The sequence below is a fragment of the Bombus pascuorum genome, chromosome 7, assembly GCF_905332965.1.
Source record: "Bombus pascuorum chromosome 7, iyBomPasc1.1, whole genome shotgun sequence".
In the NCBI taxonomy this organism is placed as follows: Eukaryota; Metazoa; Arthropoda; class Insecta; order Hymenoptera; family Apidae; genus Bombus; species Bombus pascuorum.
In genome coordinates this window covers 14148830-14167833 of record NC_083494.1, presented here as the reverse complement: position 1 = coordinate 14167833, position 19004 = coordinate 14148830, and the positions used below count along the sequence as shown (strand labels likewise).

At 37.1% G+C, this 19004-nt stretch overlaps 1 protein-coding gene and 1 long non-coding RNA gene across 3 annotated transcripts in view; one reads left to right on the top strand and one right to left on the bottom strand.

The window, feature by feature from the left end:
- LOC132908901 (histone demethylase UTY) overlaps window positions 1-19004 on the bottom strand; it is a 154136-nt gene that overhangs the window by 130083 nt on the left and 5049 nt on the right. The window lies entirely within an intron of this gene.
- LOC132908908 (uncharacterized) lies at window positions 12856-16114 on the top strand. Its single transcript, XR_009658454.1, has 3 exons — window positions 12856-13947; window positions 15390-15494; window positions 15557-16114. It is a non-coding gene; the product is annotated as an uncharacterized LOC132908908 (long non-coding RNA).

Below are 19004 nucleotides of genomic sequence, written 5' to 3'. Positions count from 1 at the left end.
CGAAAATAAATGTCAACCGCTACTAGCATCTTAATAATGCCTGTAACTACCGAATATTATAGCTAAAATAAACTCCTGGGATAAACAAGCTTCTTACCACCGTGCACAATGATTAAAGAGATTCAACGTTATCAAGTTACATGTGGTTATTTATTTTGGACACGATGAGCTGGGTAGTCGAGCATATTCGAGGGAACCGGTTGAAGTTATTCTCACGTGTGCATTTACGCGAACGAGAGGAGCCCACGGGTCACAATAACCAAAGGACGTTTCGACGTCGCGAAATTGCACGCTGGTTTTTGCGACCAGGCGACTGTAAACTTTCCCATAAGGCTCCTAGGTAAATAGTCCCTCGGTCGGCATCTCTACATATCTCTACATGGCTCGGTTACGAAGAATTCCGGCCTATTATTATGAGCATAATTGTCTGATTATACGTCTGTGATCTGGCACGGCTCTATAACGTTAAGGTCACACTATGCCACAAGGGCACATGTGCTCATCGAATTCTCGCTACCACTCCAAATATAGTTCTAAGCAGAATTCTTTTCACCGTTCTAGCGAATTTTAGAAAATATATTGCTACGAACATCGAGACGCGAATAGGGTATTATTACCTGTAGAGGAGGTAATAGCGAGAAGAAAGAGTAAAAGGATTATTTTTCTGTCTCTTTTTATTTTTTTCCTCTTTTTCTTCCCTTGCAATTAATGTCTAGAGGTTATCATAGTGGAATTGGAACGAGACGCTCATCATAGATCATATTTCGTTTTTTGTACCTTTATCCAACATATCGAACGATACAATGTTGGAATCTGTTGCATTCACCGTGTGAATTATTTTTCTAGAATTATACTAAAACCTCGGGTCATTATGTCAGTAGGTAAAAATAGAACGTAACGCGCGTATGATTTATTTGAAACTTGTAACTGTCACATTTCCATATCTACACTTGTATCTTGCTACTTTGGATAAATAATTTATCGCATTTTTTGCCCGTTGGAAGGCATATTTAATGTTATGCATGAGTTTTCCACTTGCAAGTAAAGTTATATCACACGAACTGTTGTTCTACATAAACTGGCCGATGACACGTGTTAGTTTTTACGTAAAATAGCCAGTCAGCAACGTGTCAACACACGATATGTATACACATTGTTCACGTGTTCGCGACGATGTTATTCGCTGCACTCGAAAAACCTCGTGTAAAAGATCCATTAGCATTTCAAATGAAGGAAGTCGGAAACGGATACAATTCGTTATATATAGGGAAAAACGTGGAAGGAAGCTCGGCCACGACGCGTTTAATGCGTAAATATAAATGCGGGTTGGAACGTTTTCGGAGTAGCTGGAGTTTCGTTGAGACAGCCAAGTGATATAGGATGTCTACATTTAAATTTACAGTTTGCTACTAAATTTCCTATTCCAATTTTATTAAACTAGCAGATAGTAACAACTACCATCGTTTTAAACTTAACTCTCAGAAAAAGAAAAAAAAAAGAAACAGTATTATTTTTAGGATGACCCAATACAGAGGGTGTTCGAAGGCGAAGCTCCGTAGGCCGCCAAAAATCGTGTGTCGTCTTTGTTCGGACGTACAACGCGAGGTTTTTCGCTTAGAATGTTCGTTACTAAAATACACAGACCACACCACTTTCCGGTTTCCTTTTTCTCGTATCACGTTCACTTCTCGTCGTTGGGCAAAGAAACTTCTTCGTCAGTGATCCTCATCCACGTTTTTTCCTCCCCTTCTACTGTCCACCTTGGACACCTGGAACCACGTGATCAAGAGAAGGAAAGTAACGCGTTAACTTTAACACGGCCACGAACAAATACGATCGAGTCTTTTACCGGTAAATACCCTTTTACGACGAGATTCTGTGGATTTTCAAGCCTGCTGCAGACTTCTCCTTTTTATACGTTTAAGAGTTTCCAAACACACGAAGGCGATCGAAATTAATAGCATCTTTTTCTAGCAACAACTGAGAATATTATTATTTTCTTGCATCTTTGTTTAGATGTCCGAGGATTTTTTGAAAAATGTTAAGAAAACTGATCTTTTCTTCGCTATTGGATAGTCGTCATTTTTAAATCCCAGCGAGAATCTTGTCAACATAATCCCAGTAGAAATTGTATATTTAGCGCTTCGATCTTACCACGAACTTCTTTTTTTTTTTTTCCAATATTTATTGGATGAAACTATTCAATATTTAAGTTTCACCTCTTTAACAATGTTCATAGGAACTTTGAATTTACACAAAACATCTACAGACTAGTTATTATTAATTCGTTACTAATTCTTGCGCTTTAGTAACATTTATATATTGTACACATTGTACATTGTATATTGTACATACTCTCTAAGTTGACACAAGTGCTAGGATATCTATGAACGAGAGATGGTCCGAGAAAGTTGTACGAGAGGAATCAGTTTCTACCTGTTATGTACAGTGAATGGGAATAGATGACAGGAGGCGAAGGTTAGTTACATAAAAACAAGCGCAGCGAGTGCGATTACTTCACTCTTTGAAGTTACGCTCTGGCCATGACGTGATTCCATAAATATCGGCATTAGATATATGAACGGATAATTAATGGGGAACGGATACGATATTACACGGGACATGTCGTCTTTAGATAATCACATGGAATTATTGGCGTAATTTTATCAAAGTGTGTACAATGAAGAATGAGTTAAGAATTCGATGGGGCAAGATTAAATTAACATATCGATTCGCTGCTATTGATGTTGGACTACCACTATTTAGTGGACCAACGAATTGGTCGTTTTTTAATAATACGAGATTTTTAACTACATTAAATTATACATTTTCGCTCGTTATATACTATATATTTCCCAGCAGAATTTTAGCGAAAGCACATGCCAGAGGAAATAAATTTTAATATCGCGGTAGAAATCTGAATATTCGCGCGGCGATGTGAATGTATCAGCAGCCCTTTTAGTATGCTGTTGAACGTTCTTTTTAAAAAAAAAATCTACATAAAAAATGATACAAAGTATAAAAATGCACTCATTGAAAGAATCCATCAATGTAGAATTTCGATTATCGCGTTACACATAATAAATAAAATAATACAAACGAGTACTATATATTCCTATCCTATTTTATTATTTTAAATGGAACTGTACGATTTTTTGAAATATAAATATAGACGACGATCTACGCATTCGATTCGAATATTCTCGCCATTTCGAGCAGAAACGTATCGGAGTGGAATGTTTCGAAGATATTTTAAAGAAAATATTTTTGCTGAAAGAAATACCGAAGTATTGTTAAAAATTTCGATTGATTCTATTTAAAGTTTTAAAAATCAGAAATATCATATGCCGCGTCTCATCTTGAAACGGGAAAGCTGAACAAAAAGCCCGACAAAGTTGCGCCAAAAAGGAAGAAAGCTCAGCAGTGTTTGGAGAAAAAAGAAAAACGGCCAACCACATGACAGTTAATATCGTCTACGATTCTGCCTGAAAGGCGAAAAAAATAATTTTCCAACTTATTTCACGCAGTCAGTGGAATGAATTCGAGCGAGATGAGTGCCGTTCGTCGGAATGGAATGGAAAGGGCGAAAATTCCAGCGGAGAGGTTCGTTACCAAAATACACACGCGCAGTGCAATCTCGTTTTCTCGGTTCTTTCTTTCGAAACGGCGGAGGGTGCGCGACTTTCAGCTCGGATTTAATTATTTTTAACGAACACGCCAGCCCACCGGGAACAGGAAATCGTTCCCCGTTCCTAATCCGAATGGCTGGACGAAAGTTTATTTTACGACAGGATAATACTTGATACGTGAAGCACATACGATCAGACGGAGCAATAAGTTCGAACAAGATATGTAATATTAACTACTGACTGTCGAATGAATTTTATATGTCCTTTATGGACGTAACATCCATACGATTATAATTCTATCGTTTAGTATTAATCGTATATCGATTCGTCGTCGATATCTTTCGATTATAGGTGACCCATAACCATTTGAATCAACATTTCATATTACTATAACAACCTACGTGTTACGTGTATTTAAATATATTGTATTAAGTAGAAATAATTATAGAAAAGATTGAATAGCGCTACGTTCAATTTACGTAGTCTGTTATATTTAATTGTACTGGCTGTATCGGTTTTAAACAAGTTTCTAAGTTGGGAATAAGTTTCATGTATATCCACGAATGTATGTAACGTATGGATGATGAAATAAAATAGTTGTATAAAATATATACAGATTGATAGATATAAATTAGTTATATACGTGAAAAGGAAACTGAAAGTGATGATTTTCAGTGTAAGAGAAGGAAGCTTAATTTGAAATTCGTATCATTCATTTATGTCATCTAACGCGAAATGACCCGAAGCAACAATTTATACAAACCTAGTTTCACCTGCGATTAGAAAAAGAGTTGATTTACGCGCTTACGAAAAAGCTCGCGCCGTAGAACGACAGAGCTGGTGGATCTTTTCGTTCGCTTGAAACAGAAATACAGCGAGAGTGTGGAAAAAATGAGCGTGTTCGATACACCGAGGGTACGAAATATATTTCAAAACTTTCACACGTACGTTGCATAAATTGGGAATTCATCGAAAAGATAGAAAGCATGTAGAAATAGGAATGAATAGTAAAAATCAGTAGGTAAGTAGATAGGTAGATAGATAAGTCAATATTATACGAGCGATATTTTTATAAGGTGCTAACATTCGCTTTCGATTCTCACCGTGCAACCTAACTCAGACTCCCATAGCGTGCGCGATTTTATTTTTCATCGAACGAGCAATACAAATAGGAGGGAGGGCCGATATCAGGAAACGCGAGATATCTCGTGGAAAACGTCAAACAACTTCGGGCCGCGAGATATCTCGTCAATGTGGCCCGATTAAGTAATCGGAATTTTACACAATGCAAGAGTTGCGTACTGTTGCCTGTGGTAAACTGGTTCTGCGAGTAATATTTCACACGATTTGCATTCATGCGAGCCTGTATCAAGTTCAATTTGTCCGATATGCTTAACGTATGCATAAGGTGAGACTCGCGAAGTGCAACGAGTAAATATTTTGTAAATACAGATAGATATACAAAAAACAGGTTATTTATAGGCGATAGTCTAATATAATATATTAATAAGCAATATACAGCGTGCTCGTTTCACCTGGAAACATCTCGAGTAAAATCGTGCACGTAAAACCGAGAAAATGTTTGAGACAAATGTCGTAGGACTTCGAGGTGGGCATCGTACGGTGCCAATATTTATTTTACCTTGCGAGGACATAGAGAGAGCACCGACTATGAAGGTAACTTTTGTTTGTATGTTTACAATACATGAGAACTACACGCCTCTTTATTCCATGCTTTTCTAGCCGACGTCGAATCGCTATTCGTACTTTTTGCGTTGGCTATCAGTAATGGACGCGCTATATGTAATACCTTAGAAAGAAAATGTATTTTGCATACGAAAATAAGACTTTTTGCGCACAACATTGTTCGCTTACTCGATACTTGGTTCGAATATGAGTAAATGGAATTTACGTTCCAACGATTTCAAAGACTATAGGTCACTTAGTATCGACCGAGGTTGTAGATAAACAAACGGCAATAAAGACAGAACAAAAGAAAGTAAGTACTTTTACTTTTTACTTTGTATTTATTTTCTTCAATCTCCGGAATGTTTTGACGATTCCAATCTTAAGATATTCGAGCTTCTTTCTAAAAGATACCATAGCGAAAGGAAGAAAAGAGCGAAGGACATTGAATTAATACGAAAAAAAGTGTCAAAGTTTCGTCTGAAAACAACTTTGACACTATGTCAGGATTACGTTAACAGTGTTACATTAACGTGTAACGTTTAAATTGAAAACAAGGGAGAACGTTAATATTTAAATTCATTTGCGTATACAAATTTTATTTTTATAAATAAATTCATTATAAAATCGGAGGAAAACGGGGCAACGTTCTGCGCAAAAATCATTGGATCTCGAACGTTCGTAATCGCTTTAAACGCCGCTAATCGAGCGCTTTAAGCCCGCGTGCATCGATATTCGTCCACAGCCTCGTGTCTCTGAACACGTGGCAACTTGCATACGTTTTCACCGGAGCATGATCGATTGCTTTTTGCCGTATAACGTCGGCGTCTCGCCTCCAACGAAACCGATCCATTCCAGTTGACTTATCGATTCCGCTGAAAGTAACAGTGTTTCCGTGGAAAACGGAATTAGGCTAGATAAGCGGCCTGAATATTCGGACCTCTTCCAACGATAGCCGGCAATTATTTTCCATCGATATACGCGCCGCAATCCTTTCGTTTCGAAAACGATTGCTTCGCAGATAAACTATATCGCGTTATCGTTCTCAAATGTATATCGAGTTTTCGATAACACGACGAGATGCATATGTATATTGATTAATCCTACGCACTCGAGGAATATCGCGAAATATGTCCTCTTTGATTAAATTTTTGCCTATTGATCAACCATATAACAACGATAAAATACATAATTCAAATAACATATCGTTGAACACAAGGATAATCTCATTTCGTATATATGTAACGATGGATGTAACAACGAAACGAATATGTAAATTGTACGATGATTAGTCACAAGTATATACACGAAGCAACATATCGTTGAACACAAGGGTAATCTAATTTTGTTTATATGTAACGATGGATGTAACGACGAAACGAATATGTAAATTGTACGATGATTAGTCACGAGTATTACACGAAGCAACATATCGTTGAACACAAGGGTAATCTAATTTTGTTTATATGTAACGATGGATGTAACGACGAAACGAATATGTAAATTGTACGATGATTAGTCACAAGTATATACACGAAGCTTCAACCAAGTACACGTTTCTAGTAAATAATTCGTAATTTCTATCATATATTTTCAAGCTCGTCTCTAAATTCATCGACTCGATCGTGCCAGTCGTATCTCATTACGGCGATAATGAAATCTCGAAACGTTGTGTACGATGTTCATACGTAGCGCGTTTATAAAAAAAAAAATTTCTACGATCGTTGAAATACCTTCGTGAGCCACTGCGTAAAGCGTATAAGCGTATGTGTGACAGGATCGCGATCGGCGAGAACTTTTTTAAGGATGGCCTGCAAAGAAAATGGCCAGTTAGTTAAGTTAAGTGGCGAGTACGTTCACGTTAGAACCGGTCTTATCAGATGGCGAGCCACGTGGCCGTAACACGCACTTCGTTTTAACCACGTGTTCGTGAGGCGGTTGTCGTTCTCCCCCCTCGGAAACCGGTGCTTGTGCCAACTTACTTTCACGACATCTATTACAAATGGATGCATATAAATTGCACAGCATGGTGTCATACTTCAACCGGGAAACACGCAGGATCTGGGCTGGATGGTTGTTCGCGGTCGAATATTGCCTGCTTATGCGCCAAATGAATTTTAACTGGCCACAACGTGTACTAGGTTCGTTACAAGTAAGTATAGATCGTTATCTTTCGTTCGACTAATAGGCCATTTGAATTTACGCGAATGTGAATAATTTTCGGAAGCTGCGAGAAACGATCTGAATTCAATTTGTTCGATTTCAACAATCTCCTATCTTTTTCTTTTTTTTTTTTTTATCCGGTGAAAGAATTAAAAATACACGCGTACAATTGATGCAGAGTAATTACGAAACTGATGCGTTTTTGATATCTTCTATTCCTCGAAAACTCCGACTAATAGTTAAGAGGACGAAATATGGATGACGATGATGATATATATATATTCCTCTACAAAAATATACGTATCAGTGCAACTTTCGTATCGAAGAATCATCAATGATTCTTTAAACGGATACAAAGAACGTTGTCTCACGTTTCGACGTAATAATTTTCTCTCGCCCTTAAATAATAACATAATAACGATAAAGTAATTAATGTGACGATCCATTTGAAAGTAAAGAATATTCGAGATGATATACGCGCCTAGTTGCGTATAATAAAGCAGCTCATAAAAGATGTACTCCTAGAAGCAACAGCCACAATTTAATTAATTCAGGAAACCACCGTCTAACGTGAAGAAAGTAAACTTTTACTTTGTGGATCCATTAGTTTTTCACGAGTAGCCCAAAACGTAGTGCGAATTAATTTTTAAGAAACCTCATAATTCCTTAACAAACGCTCTGCTATGAAAATACTTTGCCAAGGAGAAAATTCAGAGAAAGAAAAATTCTTCGCCGTTGCGGGTTTACTCTTTGAAAGGCACCTGCCTTTTGTTAACACACTTCCATTGCCCACGTGAGCCCAGTAGAAGACGTAATGGCGGTCGGTTTCCACCGATCCATCCCGTATTTGCTTAAGAAATATTTCCCACTGATACTCAGTCTTGCTTTAACAATGCTTAAAGGCGCCTTTTCATGCGGCCACCGTGAATAATCGCTCGGCTGCACCGTATAATTTATCGATACGTATAGTTTATTTATCGAATAATCTCCATGTTGGAATTTATTCGCTGGAAATATCATAAGACTATAATAGAATACATTGTGTTTGGCAATAAGTTTTCGATCGAATGGCCAATCATTATAATTCAATAAATTAAGCAAACGAATCGACCAAATCGAATTACGCTTTATTAATCAAGCCAACGATAAACGTATTTATTCTTGGTAAAATTTGCCACGAATTTTAATGTATCGTGTCTTCTTTCATTTTGGCTGGTTACGAAACGCAGTGTATCATAAATATTTTACATCTCGAAAACTGTAGCAGGCTGTTTCGCTTGGCTTAATACTACTGCGTTTAGTCGAAAACTTATTGCGAGAGGTAACAGCTGGAGACATGTTTGTCCTCCGCACGAAGAAGTGCAGCGCATAACTGATTTCTTTGGCGCAATGCGAATAACATTTCGCACACAGGAGTCACTGACTCCCAGATGTAACGTCGCGACGACTAATTTTAACTTCCTCGCCGGCTAAATGAATAAAAACAGACCGATCGAGATGCGTTTGGCCCGAAATAAAAGCGATTTTTCTCCAGAACGAATCTCAACGAAACCGGCCGATCCGCACGCCGTTCGATTCATTTTCAGCGCTCTGTATTCCTGTTTCGTCGTGTGTTTTTTGAAATTCATAGCAACGAAGATATTTTCGTGGAATAGTAAATTCGGGTCTCTCGACCTAAATAACGGTATATATCTCGCACAAAGAGTATCTAAATATCCTATGGTTTCAACTTTAAATTTCAACCTTAAACCTTAACATCGATTTTCAATCTCTAATGTGTTTCTAGATGTACAGTTGACACGATAATTTGAAAATAAACTTTTGCATAATTTTGAATACACTAGTAAAATTTTATAAAAATTGGTAATTTTGGAGATTTGAAAGACCTGTTGAAAAAGATCAAAGTTTCTAATATAAAAATAACGTGAATAATTATTCCTGTAAACGCGGCATAATTTAATTGCTCATCACAGTTCCGCTATGCGTTTCTATCGAACGAATTTCGCGAGGCAGGACACAACATGCGTATTTATTGAGAAAGAAGGTGCATTCGTTACGTTTACTCTTAATAAAGAATATCCTGCAATTTAATGACATTACCTAGATTCGCTTTTCACATAACGATCTATTAAGCAATAAAGGTCACGTGGCCTCACGACGCACAACCTAATTCTCTAGAATGATTCCACGCAATCAACGTGCTAAACTCCATTCGTCTATCTTTCAAGTTATCGTTATTCAATCGTTATCAGAAGTGTAACGCAATTTTATTAATAGCTGACGTTTGTACATTCCTATGCGTTCAATATTTAACATTGTACATTCAAATGTATTCAATATTTAATTCAATTCCTTCAACATATACCTAGAACTTATTAATCGTTTTATTAATATTTTACTTGATTAAAATCTTGTCAATAATCCGACAGAAAAATATTCAAAAATGGATTTCTTTTTTACTTATGCAAATTTGTAGAGTATTAATTAATTTGATAGCGAGTCAAATACAACGTGCCAGAATTAAATAAATGATCAAACTTCTGCGTATAAAATTGCCAGTATACTACTTTAAAAAATAATTATGTATATTACGTTTTACATGTATCTTTCATCTCGTATTACCTCCCGTTTAATGATTAACCCTTAGGTAGCACGCAATACACATGTAGCTCTATATCGGCCTGAGCATCTCTCAGATGCATTAAACTATTAAAAAGCTCAAAGTGCCCTCCGACAACTACAATCTACCATAAACCATGTACACGATACAGATTCCTCCCAATACAACATCCATGTACTAATCAAATTGCAAGTTACAAAATCGATTCTTCGATAATTGAGATTCCTCGATAAAATTCGGGCAATTTCGACTGGCTATTCGAATCCTGTTCGAAACCACGAAGGCAGTCATCGAATGCGAGTGTCCATCGGATCGAACGCAAGTTAGCCCGAATCTATGGGCCAAATGGCTCCCCGATTCCCGAAAGCCGAATTGAGCCGAGACGACTCGAGCGTAGCCGAGCGTAGCTGAACGCGCGGAACGCAGTAGAAGGAAGACTCTGTTTCCTTCGAACACGGACGAAACGGCGAGCGCCGGAGGAACTATGGTGGTAGACTCCGCAGGTCTGCGGGTCGTATCGCTCGTATCTTTCCTCGTCGGTGTATTGAACTTGGTCTGTAGGGGTCATTCAACTCGTGGAGAGTGCCGTGTCGTCCCTGGTGACGTCACGTGACTCGCCGTCTCCGAAGAGCGGAGGCAGGCGATGACGTGGCGTGCGTCCATTGGCCCGCGGCTCGCCCCGCTACCCAATGACGTCACAGCTCGCGGAGGCACGGACCCGTCCAGGGCGCTGCCACCGCAAATCGCGACGTCACAAGTACCAATGTCGATAAACTTGCCGTGCTTCAGGCTGTATACATAAACACGCGTATTCTCAGAGATTGAGCAGTATAAATGCATATATCATATCATATCAATATTTCTTTTCGTCAAGAGTAAATTGCGTAACATCTTTTTTGGAACCAAATACAGGGGAGATAAAGCTATGTTTTGATTAATACGAGATTGCTAAGACGTTGGCGATTTGATACGTCTGGAGTAGATATCAAATTGCTGTGTTGGTGACAAATCATTTTTATCGTATTGATAATCATTGGCAATTGTTACCAACGCTATGTGAGATTGTTAATTATATCGTTAACTATTAGCATTGTTAGAAAACTATAATAATGAATTTTGCTAGAGAAATTAGTTGTAAGATCCATGTTAATTTGAAAGCTATGAGACTTTAAAACCACCAATTCTTTCTCAGCAGTTTGTACATAACATATAATGTGTCACGTGTTGTAAGGGGAGAATGATTCACCAAACGGTGCTCACGTGCGTTCAACGTAAGCACACGTGGGCATAGCTTAGCAAACAGTACAGAAATGTAATCAACATATCACATTTCTGTCACATTTTTGTCTTCCTGCAAATCACCTTTCTCTCCAAAAAGGCTAGCTCGTCCCAAGAGCTTCCAATACTACTCGTACAACATCCCTTCACAGCTACTAACCAAATCAAATGCATCAAACAGAGATCGATGACCACTAAATCGATCGCAGGTCACGGATCTCGTTTCCAGAAGGAGAGATCACCAAAAGACACGCTCTTGCTGCACCTGCAGGTGCAACCATAACCTCAAGCAACGGGGCTGGCTATAAATAATGATTGCGAATTTATTTTTAGCGATGAAGGTCTCGCTACACAGAGAAGAACAAGGATAAAAGGAAGAAGACAGAGATAAGGAGGACCAAAGCAGAAACGACGGGGAAAGGAGAAAGCAGAAGAAAGAAAAGTGGAGGGAGGAAGAGAGCAAGAGAGAATCCGCTAACAGTGGGCGGCTTTCCTCGAGGAACTCACGGCTGAACGGACACACAGGGGGTTATGTTTGGCAGACTGGTTAACTGTCCGGCTGGATGGCCGAACGGTGGTACTCTTGGTTCGCCGCTTCTGGCTTCGCTTCTCTCTTCGCTTATACAGAGTTTGTTGACTCTCGGTTTCAGCACGCCGGCTGACCATGACCTCGCCGAACGATCCGCGAAGTAATACCGAGACGACTCTGACTCCCTGCCACCCGCCGTCGACGTCGTTGTCCTCGTTGTCCCTCCTATACGGTAACACTTGCATACAACAGCCTAGCCGGCGAGAAGCAGTTGCACGTCACCGGAGGAGGAACAGCTCGAGTTCGACGCTGATCCACCTGACGCTCGGTGCTGGGAGCCGCGTTGTCGACTGTGCCGATGCGGAATCGGAATTTCGACGGAAACGAACGACGTACTAAGCGGAATAGCGGTCATTGCCATCCGGTTGGTGGCGTCGATGCTTGTACCGAAGATGGAAGTTCGAGTGCATGGAGGAGCAGCTTAGGCTGTCGGTTAGGTTTTAACTTGATTCCGTTGCACCGTGTTCATTCTCAGTTGGAATATTTGTGTAATTGTTGGAAGAGTATCGTGGGAAATTGTATGATTTACGCTGATCATGGTTAATAAAGATTTTTTATACGAATGGCTATGAACAGAGACTTTTGTATTTAAATATGCAAGGCTGCAGTGATTTCTTCGCTTTTAACGAGACTTCTGGGAAAATTTAATCGTCTTATGATATTTAGCTTGAATCTATAGAAATATTAAAAATATTTGAATGAATTCAATATTTTTGAACGAACGAGAAATATTCTAATTTCTTGTCTCCAAAGGTTCTTAACATGTATGAATATTCCTCTCTTTTAATAACATGCCGCTAAGCGACATGCTATATTTATGTAATTATTCATAAGTCTTTTAGAATCTAATGCAAATTCTCAAGGTATTTTTATAGTGATTCAGCGGTATTAGAAGGTCTCTTTAAACATCAATTTACAAATCTCTAAAAAAAAAATGTTGTGCTGAAGATGGTATAGATTACCTGGAATAGAAGAAGACTAGAACGATATCTTTGGAACAATATTTAAAAGTAATTTTTAATGCAAACGTTTCCCTCTATTTTTCGAATATAATTCATTATACGAAGAATTATTCAAACAGCTTGTTTTATATGTCCAATTATACGGCCGATCGTAGCAAGTAATCTGTAAATCAGTTAGCAGCGAGAAATGAATTTCAAAGATCAATCTAGATCAATGACTCCAAATTAAGCGACTAAGTCAGACTCGCGTGCGTAATTCGAGAGATTGTAAGCATCAATTTGTATGGTTGATTTCACAAGCAGCGAAATTACACGTACGAATTATTGGAGTAAAGCGCACCTCATTAAAATACCGTTTAATTTTGTACAACGCAATAAGATATATCAAAATGATTATCGTTTGTATCTCAAACGTAGTTTTTAGGAATACGAGCCAGTTAAAAGGAAACAATTGTGCTAAAAGAATACATATGAAAAAAAAAACAGAATTTGATGAAAAACAAACATATTAGACAACCTAAAATAATTCTTTCGTCATATAAGTAGCAGTTATTTACCGTTTAAGAGACTCAAATCAACAAGCTCAACAATGTCGCACACGATTACAGCACAGCGTAGCGAGGGTTAATCCTGAAACGTGGTCAGAAGGACCTCGACTCGAAATGACGGTAAATACGAAGTTCATGAAAAGGGAGGGGGGTCGATCATCGTCAGGCTTGCGTGGAAAAAATATTAATCTCTGTAAGCGTATCTGGGGCAGAGAATATCGATCGTACGATCTGGGTCAGAGCTTGCATGCACCTTGCTGCACGCGTACGCGGCAGGGTGCAGCGGCCATGTCGTTTGAACAACGACGTACACGTGTGTAGCCCTCGTGAAAAGTCTCACGTGCAAGGTGCCTCTCCACCTCTGGAAACTTACAACAGTCAGCGCGATAAGAGCGAATAAATGCGAACCGCCGACTGCTAAGAGACTGCTTCCTTAGTTTAATTCCTCGCGTTGGAAACACGTGGCCAACGGGTAGATAAGTATTCAAATTAATTGCCCTTGTCGTCTCTGAATTTTGTACGTGTTGTTGAACGTTCGGTTCTTTTCGTGGTCGTTCGAATCGTTGCATATTATCGTTGATTGGAGGGCACGTGCTATTCTATTTTCGTGACCTTAGCGAAAATAGAATTTTTACCCATTTTGTATACTCTATTTGTGATAATAATATATTGGACGAGTTTAATAAATATGTATATGTATGTATATTTATTACGCTTGTAACATTTTAAGTACACAGGTCGTTTTATGGATTTATGTCTATGAATGGAAAAAATAAAATTTGTGTCTGTTTTAGACACAATGCTGATTCCAAAAATATAGATTTATAGGTAGCCATTCATGGGTAGAATTTTATGTATTCTGAATATTCTATTTCTGAAAATAGAATTTCGTGTCTTTAATATTCTGCATGCAAATAGATAGAACTTTACACATTAGGCTTTGCATATTAGGCTTGTAAAATTGAAACTTGCTTTATTAGTGTGCCATATGTAAAAATATGTTTGATCGTTTCCGGAATTCTACTTACACAGATCGAACTCTGTTATATTTCGAATATACTATTTATAGAACTGAAATATCATTTTTTCTTTTTAGGATGGTAGTAAAAACATAGAATTTTTCTGCATATTCTACATATACACTAGTGAAAATTTCATCGTGATATTTTGAATATTTTCCTATCAAAATTACATTTTTATACATTTTTCATCCTTCAAATATGAAAATAAAATTTTATATATTTACAAATTTGATAGCACTCTCAAATATATCTCAAATATTTTGAATGTTTTTTCTATACATGATCGATGTACGCAAATTTTGGAAAGAAACATACTTGGTTAATATATATTTATTATTATTAGTTAAATATATTGAGAAGAAAACGTATTTATTAATCATTTCCGTCATTTTTTCGGTAACAAAAATTCGTTGATACGAAGAACTTTTATGGCGTCTGTATTCAAATATCCTTTGATTTATGTTTTTTTACGACTATATTTATTTCTTTGAAGCTTCTTGAATATTCATACTACGGAAGAGATTTGCATAAAATTGAAAATTCCTTAAGATCGTATTAATCTTAGTAATGAAAATATTCCTTCAAACATTTTTTTAGATTCGGTAGAATAACAAAGAAGACTTTTTAAATCAGTTGCATTCTTCGTCAAATGACATTAAAATTTAAAAATATTTAATAAAAGATTTATAACAATTTTACTTATTGTTTTATTTGCATATTTTATCTTCACTCTTCGCTGACATCTTTTTCTGTTTTTTCGTCTATTATTTCATAATGCACAAAAGATATTGTATTATGGAATAACAAAAATTGTACGATGAATATATTGAAGCAAAATGATCTCGTTATAATGCTAACGTGACACTGCCACGTTTTATTTTTCCACTGCCAGACACGAGGAGTACAAAATAACCCGGTGAATTACACAATAAGGAGATTGAAGATAAATGTATAATTGCATGGATGACTGACGAGATTAACTATGACAATGTCTAAGGTAATTGACAGTGACAAGAAGCTTAATTACCATTCTATTCTAACATTCTAAAAATGTTCCAGATGAAACGATGGAACAATGGACGACAGAGAATCGCTAACCGATATTTTATCTAACTCGAATTCGAATATAATTTGAGAAATTTATCTCTAATACACCATTAAATAAACTTTTATCGTAATTTCAAAATATCCACGCTGTTGGAGAAAATTTCACGATCGTCGTTAAAAGAAGATATACGTATGTATAAGTATTAATTAAAATCCCAACATCTCCGTAATATTCATCTAATATTTCAATAAAAGGTCACGTCCCATACTACTGCTCAATAATAATCGTATTTTATACGTTTGATCTTTTACCATAAATACAAAACTAGAAGCTTAAAACATCATACACTTACTAAAATATCAGTAAAATAGTTTTTACGTAATAAAAGTAGCGAGATAAAAGAAGTATCTTTTTTTTGTTTTTCTACTTAAACCAAACGAGCCTTTAAAAGGTTAATTTTATAAAAACGAAAAGAAGAGCAGAATCGTGCTCCCACGGGAAACAGATAAGGACTGTTACGATCGCCAATTTGATGTGTGACTATACATGGCTGAACACGTGCGTAGAAGGAGAGGCCGTAAAATCGATCGTCTGCAACGCATCTCTATGCGTTGCACGTGACTCAACGCCACTCTGCCATGGCGGACAAACAGCCCGGCTGCTGTATCAACCAACTGTGCTCAAAATAGTTACCTAATAACGAAACGATTATGCACAAATTTCACTGTATAGAAAAACAGCAACGTGGATTCTGCTTTTTTTAAAATGTACTTTCAATTCATCTTCTTTTCACTGTAATTCGATTTTCATATATCTACGACCTATTCGAAAGTATTTTTCGTTGAACATCATTTTTTGCATGATTCCTGAGGAAGCTGGATTTCAAAGGACGAATTACAGAATAATTCAACGCTAGAAGGTCAGTCTTATGTTCGATAAGTAATCAGCAAGAAAATTCGTTTCGTCATCGACAACGATCAACAGTAACCAAGAAATGTTCTATCACCACCGATAATGTTTATCCAAAAATAATTTTCCATCATCGATACACGTAACCGAGAAAATATAGATTGCTTATAGCGATTAGCGTCACCAAAGTCGTTCCAACTAATTTTAAGGTTAACTCTCCCATCACAATTTTAATTTGGGTTACAACTGCTACGTGCGAGCGCGCGCGGACGCGCACATAACCTCTGATTTTTATTGTAGAAAGTTCATGTACGAGATGATTAAGTATTCCTATTTTGACATCCCATAAACTACTCAGTACATACATTTATCACACTCTTGCTCATAATTCACGTTTGACTGTGACTGCTTCCGACATATACCATTAAAACTGAGACAATCGCTCAAAGATTCTGAAACGCATACAAATAGTCTGTTCGTACGATAGAAGAAAGTAGCCGCGTCGTATCCCTCTGTGATTGTTAGGGCCGCGGGCGCGTAGAAAATAAGAAAAATCGATAAATGGTAAAACAGAAGCATGCACAGAGTCGACGACGACTGTATAATGCGACGGGCCCGTTATAAATATTGCAACCACCGATACAATGCACAATACGCGAGCTACACACGTACGAGAGATTACGAACTGACGAGTCACGCGTCACGTGAATCACCCTTAGGGAGATTTGGCTCCATTCAATGCCAGAGGGTGAAAAGTTGACGAAAAAAAGGCTCGCCGATCGAACAGAAGGGGTTGCTGCAGCCTCCCTTCGTTTCGGACCAAAGACAGTCAAGTACTCTACAAAATATATAAATTTATACTGTGCCGCGATCGACATCTTTCGCGTTAATTTCGGTATATTCGGTATAATTAAGCGTACGCGTATAATTGTTATATGAACTATTAAAAATGGAACACATTTTTTTATATTCGTACTACGATTAAAGGTTTTAGCATTTTTCAGTGGATAGATTGAATTCTTTTCTTTTATTTCTTTTTTTTGCGCCTAATATCATTTTCGATGAAAGCTCGAATTTTTATTTAACGTTTACAGTATTTTCCAACGAGAGCTTGAACTTTTATTTCGTGTTTAGTATTTTCCAACGAGAGAGCTTGAATTTTTATTTTACGTTCGGTATCTTTCGATAGGAGTGTACGTTTTTGTTTCGTTGCGTTGAAACGTTTTTCATAAAGTTATTTAATGGACACATTGTGTAAACAATTAGTGCATAATCGAACTAATATCGTTAGTCAAACTTCCCAAGTTACAAATTATCGGTATAATTAGTGTCAGTACTAATAAATTTCAAAGAAGCGTTCAATAATTACCAACGGTTCGGTTCACAGTTTAGTTTAGCAAGTGAAACGAATTATTACATCGAATTTATTACAATAGAATCAATAAGAATAAAAAAATCTACGAATAATATCCAAAATTGATGTCAGCTACTAAATCACCGTGCAAGAGGGCTCACCTGTTAATTATCTTCGATTATCGTTTAAAATGTAGAAACAGGCCAATTAATTTACAAAGCTATTTACACGTTGTTATAAATTAAGTTATTTTCCAGAATAAATATCGATTTACCTTTAAAGGAGATGTTTGAATCAAGGTGGAAAGTCGCAATAACTCGTTTCAGCTACAGTGCACTATAAAATACTATAAATACATATAGTGAACATCCTGTTTGTGCAGTCACGTGATGTAAGGTAACAAAGAAATAACTTCACGGTACAAAAACCATAATATTCATTTCACCGTCGATACTTCAGCGAGTTAGCGTGCGCCAAACCATTTTCTCTTTGTAATTTCTGTTATCGACGAACCGTGGCTCTATTCGTCTAATTATCGCGATCGCAAACGCGGTGCCATACGCTGCAACCAACTAACCTATCACGCGAATGTAATTAATATATCCAATTTCTTTCAATTTTTGATTATGAAAACATGAAAAATGAAGTACCACGTGTTACGCAATCAATACGTTCACGTATTTCTTGTTCTTTTTCTTTTTTTCTTTTGTTTCTCGTATTAATTCTTTCACGATATAATGACGAAGAATTGAAAATGAATGATCCACAGAACGATCACCTCGTTATCTCTAAAAATTCTTAAATTTTTGGTATCGGATGTAAAAAAAATATATAGCGCTAATTTTTTTTTTTTTTTTTTTTTTTTTTTTTTTTGTAGGACAAATATTAATAATCGCCTTGCGGTGAGGAGTCGAGAATCTGTATCTCTGAAATTTATCATAGAGAGAAATTTGCTTTCATTTCTTTGTTTATTTCTAATTCGAATGCACAGTCGCGTAATTCGAAATGACAAAATTCCTTGCCGTAACGATCATTCGTTTCGCGTATATAATAAAAATTCAACATCCACCGAGATTTAATTATTCAACGAGATTTATCATTTTTACCATTCCAAACAAAACACAAAATTATCAAGAGCGCGGCGGTATCGAGCGACCCGTTCCAGTTTCTTTAGTTACCGAGCACACTACCTTGCA